Below are 6,000 nucleotides of genomic sequence, written 5' to 3'. Positions count from 1 at the left end.
CAATATCTAACCCGGATCTTCACAGGTACTTATACCTTCTGTCGAACACCTGATATCATAGTGATTCATATGCTTATAACCTGGTCGGAATATACAGTTATTATAGATTCTGCTTTCAACAGACATTAGTTGTGATTAAGTGAGTATGGCTTCTTTGAGAGGCATTGTTATAGTGACTAATTCAGGACAGCCATCGTCCAAATATTTAAAAAGTCCAAAACTATGTACTCAAGACATGTGAGACTTTATTGTAATATATATATGACGCAAAGCTGTATTTTTAATCACTACTGTACAACCTTATCAGTACCGCATTGTAAACTGACTTGTCAGCCCATTAATTATTGTATAAGACATTTATAACCTTCATTGGTAATCCCCCTTGGCCGTGTCTGCCATCACATCAACTGGTCAAGGAAGTGCTATTGTTTTTCTGTTTGTCCATTGATGAGTCGTCGCCTATCCATTGTTGTCAAAAAACTGTATATATACTTATTATGTTCACATCTAGACAGTGAAGGAATACGAGTTCGGTGTTTGGACGATGGCTGTCCTGAATTAGTCACTATAACAGCATTTAGAAGGAAGGATGGAAGGGTGACAATAAATGGATGAACATAATTATATATGCTTCTCTATCCTTATTCTGTTCATCACTTGCTTGATAACGGTGTTAGAACATACACCGAAACGTCGCTCTCACTGTAATAAAGAAGTTGTTCATCCATATTTTGTCAGTATGATTTTACGCCGCTTTCCGGGGCCAGAAACAGAAATGGGCTTCACCCATTGTACCTATGTGGTGAATCGAACCCAGGTCTTCAGCGAGACGAGCGAATTTAACCACAAGGCCACCCCACCGCCCCTGATGCTTAAATGACAAAACATGCGGGGTGCAAATATCTAGTTCGACTTGTACTGCATGTCTCTGTGGTTTTTAGTCGAACAATTGACCTGCTTGTCAATGTGCTTGTGATGACTGTCATACCATCTTGCAAACAAACGTTAACATCACTATTTGATAGTGATTCATAAACGTAGGCTTATTATATTGTCTGAATTGTACAATAGTAACCATTCTTATGAAAATGGTAATGTTTTTGTCGCTTTTTACATAAATATTTTAAATTGGCCATTGTTTAATGAGTGAGTGAGTATGGGCTTACGCCGCTTTTAGTAATATTCCAGCAATATCACGGCGGGGACACCAGAAAGGGGCTTCACACATTGTACCCATGCTCGAACATAGGTTTTCGGTGTGACGAGCGAACGTTTTAACCACTAGGCTACCCCTGTCGCCCCTATCTTGTTGCAGGAGCCCATTTCTGGTTTCCCCGCCGTGATATTGCTGGTTAATATTGCTAAAAGCGGCGTAAAATTAAACTCACTCACTCACTATGTTGTTGCATCGAACCAGAGTCAGTTTGTTGTGGCCCTGCGGACATCCATTTGCCCAGCAACTTCAGTTTGCGTCGCATCCATTCGCAAACATCCAGTAACATTGCTCCGTTGTTCAGGCGTCTGTTTCGACACATCAGCCTCACCTGTGACAATCACAGGCCCTCGTGTCTTTGCGAGGATTAAACATTTGTAATAAATATATAAACATTTGAGATGACCCCGACTCGAAATGCTTCACCGTACAATACCACATGATGTACTGTACCGTGAAGCATTTCGAGTTGGGGGTCATCTCAAAAACAATATTTTTTTATCTTTAATCCTCGCAAAGACACGAGGGCCTGTGGTGACAATGTCCTCGTCAGTGTGAGTAGTGTGTTGACGTTTGCCTTTTAAACCCTAACTACTGACGTCACAGCACGCATGTTTCACGCTTCGGAATTTGCACGTGCAGATGGCTTTTTGACAGCTTCGGCCTTTTCAATTAACGCCAGTTTGGCGGCTACGTTTTTTTGTTCCGTCACATTCAGCACGCGTTTTGTTGTTCTGTTTCAGCGCAACGGGAGGCTTATTTCGTATATCGAAATACATGTGTAACAGAAGTTTTGGGGGGAGAGTGTATGTGACTCGGTCATATGTCAGTCAAATGACGCATGAATGAAATTTATATGCGAATGTCTTCAAAGGGGTTACCTCCTAATTGACAGACACCCATTTGACAGACAGTCAGTTGACAGACACTGAACTCGAAGGTTAATTAATGTAACACCTATGGGTATAATGGTACAGTCCACTGTCTAGTGAGTAGAGTAGGGTGAGCCTGAAACAGGTTTGTTACTAAGAAGTTTGATTGTGTGTAAATACAACTGAAATCATTGAAACATATTATATTCATTCAAAAAAGGGTTAAGTTATCCAACTTTGAAAAGCCCTCTCCCAATAATAGGATATGTACAACAGAATTTAAGTGAGAAAACGTTTTATTTGAGAGATTTAGATATGTACATATTTGAAAACATTCTGATTTTCAGTAATTGAGAGACCTGCATGGCCATGTAAGATAAGATTATTAATAATCAGTGATCTAATTTTTAACAATACGATCTAAAGATTTTAAGATTTTAACAGTTCGTGCCTTTGAATAGTTTAGGTGGCGGTGGTCCAAGGGTTAGGGGTAATGCTCCCCAGGAAAAGGTCTTTGGGGGGACGGGGGCACACACACACCTCCTCTGGATCCGCCCCTGCTTTGGATACATGTATACAACTCCATTATTACAATATATGCGTCGTTTCGATGTAGATGCTAACACTGTTATCAAGCAAGTGATGTACAGTATGGTGATTTCTTCAGGGCGATAAAGCGATGGCCCGAATGAGCCACCATAGTACAGTACTGTAGGAAACACTTGTATATGTGTATGAATATGCATGAGTAAATTTATGTTAATACAGTTGACGTACAGGCTGTGTCCAACAAAGCTCGGATCCTGCCTTTTCACCATTGCTAAATATCCAAGGACACGTGCAACTCCCACATCTGTTTTCAATTTTACACGTGGTTAATCCTCACATGTTCACTTAACAGTTTGATCACTACTGCTAAATGCATTTCAGGTAATCATCGCATAGATTTGTTCTGTAAAAATCTATCAACAGTCTCCATTTCAGTCTGTTACCAGTCAGGTGAAAAAATACCAAATATTCTCCCTAATAATATCATTACACGAAAGGAAACGTGAACAGATATAAGCATGTATAATTTGTCCGAATTCAGGGTTTAATTTAATTTTTGTCACTGCATGTTTAAAAAACACATAACATTGATGTCAATACACTCTTGATAATTACAAACATATATTCAATGCTTTTACACATTTTTAGTTGTGATGTTTTTCTTCTAGGACAAAACACCGTTAACATGAACTGTGTCATCGGATTAATGACGTTTCTCTCAGTTTACATATGTTTGCATTGATTAATGAGTTCTGTCAGTGCTGAAACCTTTTACATGGACTTTTAAGATAACAATGATTACGAAACTGCTCCCGTACGGATAAACAAGGGTTTGTTGTTATGAATTCTTGCTAATAATCTCCCATACGGTCGTTGACCGCGGCCCACGCATAAGCAGCATACTCGTTAACCTGACCGCTCGTTGAACCTACAAATTCGGTGAGGTAACAGGTAATAATTGACGTTTTCATTATTCGGTGGGTAGCCTGTGTTACGGCAAATAATGGGCGCGTTGTGAAGTCGTTGCGGCTGTAATGACGTGTAACCGGATCTGCTGTCTATCGTGATCTTCCCTAATTAGATCAGTCACATCCATCTTTCATATTTGCATGTCATATTAACATTTCAGAATCTTACACCTGTTTCCTTGTTATGTAAAATATTTTTTAAAATCAGTTTTGAACGATGTCGAGGGTGTGACACGGATTAAAACATTTTTGTAACGAGGGTTTGTACTTATTTTAGATTTTGATTCTTCAAAATAGGAATATATATTATGTAAGTACGTACCACCCAATGGTATAATAAGACACTGGAATATCAGTTTGGGTAAATAATCTGGACCAGACAATTCAGTGATTGATGCCATGTGTATGGATCTTTACAGTTAGAATATATTATGTCATGCATGAAACAAGTCAGCGAGTTCACTTGATATCAGTTAATCTTTTGTTTGTTTGCTGTTTGACGCCGCACTCAGCAATGCTCAGACAATCCAATGATCACCATCATGGGCACCAATATACACAACCTAAGACCAATTCTAACCCGGATTTTCACGTGTGGGAAATATCAAATAAAGAAACTTAAAGAATAGTATTATGAAAAATAATGGAAATAGTAATTTTATATGTACATGTATTATGAAAAATATTAAATCGACCATTTCACTTAAATGAACATTTATCTATCTTAAGAAATGTTTGAATAATGCACCAAAATACATTTTAAATTTTTGTTGTTGTTAGATGTCAAAATAACCCTAAAGGTATTAAAACTGACAAATACAAGTCGTGTTTTAACTTCTTGAAAACAGATGCTTTCGCGTAGATAAAATTTACTAATTCAGGGTGTGCGGTTTTCGTGTCCCGGGTTGAAAAATTAAAAACTAACTTACAAGGAAATACTATGAAGGAAAACAACAAATAATGACTACAACTTTAATGTCTGTGTAATATAAATTGAAAACATTTCGAGTTTCATTAATCACTTCTGTGTCCATATCAACGACGAATAACTGTTTCAAATACGAGAAAACATAAAAGACAACAACAAGAAAGTAACAAAAAACAAATGAGAAAAGCAAAGATCCTATAACCATTCTTCATCCTATAACCTTCATCCTAGGATCCTATAACCATTCTTCATCCTATAACCTTCATCCTAGGATCCTATAACCATTCTTCATCCTATAACCTTCATCCTAGGATCCTATAACCATTCTTCATCCTATAACCTTCATCCTATCCTATAACCATTCTTCATCCTATAACCTTCATCCTAGGATCCTATAACCATTCTTCATGTTATTAACCTTCATCCTAGGATCCTATAACCATTCTTCATCCTATAACCTTCATCCTAGGATCCTATAACCATTCTTCATGTTATTAACCTTCATCCTAGGATCCTATAACCATTCTTCATCCTATAACCTTCATCCTAGGATCCTATAACCATTCTTTACAAATCATCCTTCAAAAGCACCTCTGGAAAGGCCTAAGCAAAAGGGGCGGTGAGGGTAGCAAAGTACTTAAAGCGTTCGATTGTCTAGCCGAGGACCCGGGTTCGATTCCCCACGTGGGTACAATGTGTGAAGCCCATTCCTGGTGCCCCCTGCCGTGATATTGCTGGAATATTGCTAAAAGCGGCGTTAGACCAAAGTCACTCACTCACTCCCTGAGCAAAAAATGCTTTGTTCACATAAATAATTTTTTTTTTAAATAGCTGATACACAAACGTATTTACTCAACTTAGATAAAATGGATTGTAAGTTTTAAAAATCCGATCTGCCCTTGGTTCGTGTTTCGTTTTTCCTGATGATGCCTATGGGGGGATTGTCAGCGTGCATGTCCATCCTAGAGATTATACAACAGCAATGACTGACGTGTACACTCACGCGAACAGGGTGATAATATCACCATGGTAACTGCAGGAAGTACGTTCGCTGAAACTGTACATGTGAAAACATGTTTCGATTTTCCAATAAAAATCACATATTGTTCATATCGGATGGAAAACAGTTTTTGTTTATGTAATACAAATCAGCATATAAGTATTAAAATGAAAATGTTTTGCAAGTTTCTGACGGATGTTATGTAAGCACGCACAACACACACACACACACACACACACACACACACACGAACACACTGTTTCTCTGGTTTTATCAAAATAATAGTAATAATTTTAGACATAGTCTTTTTCATTTTGATGTTGTTTTTAATCTTGAACATTTCTAATAGTTACAGATCATCAGTTACAAAATATAAAGAGTAACAGATCAGTAACAAAATGTAAGAGTAACACAGATCAGTAACAAAATGTCAGAGTAACACAGATCAGTAACAAATGTCAGAGTGATCA

The sequence above is a fragment of the Haliotis rubra genome, unplaced genomic scaffold, assembly GCF_003918875.1.
Source record: "Haliotis rubra isolate DU_JTF1 unplaced genomic scaffold, ASM391887v1 Scf37, whole genome shotgun sequence".
Lineage (NCBI taxonomy): Eukaryota > Metazoa > Mollusca > Gastropoda > Lepetellida > Haliotidae > Haliotis > Haliotis rubra.
The sequence above is the reverse complement of the archived record's forward strand: the minus strand, read 5'-3'. Positions refer to the sequence as shown.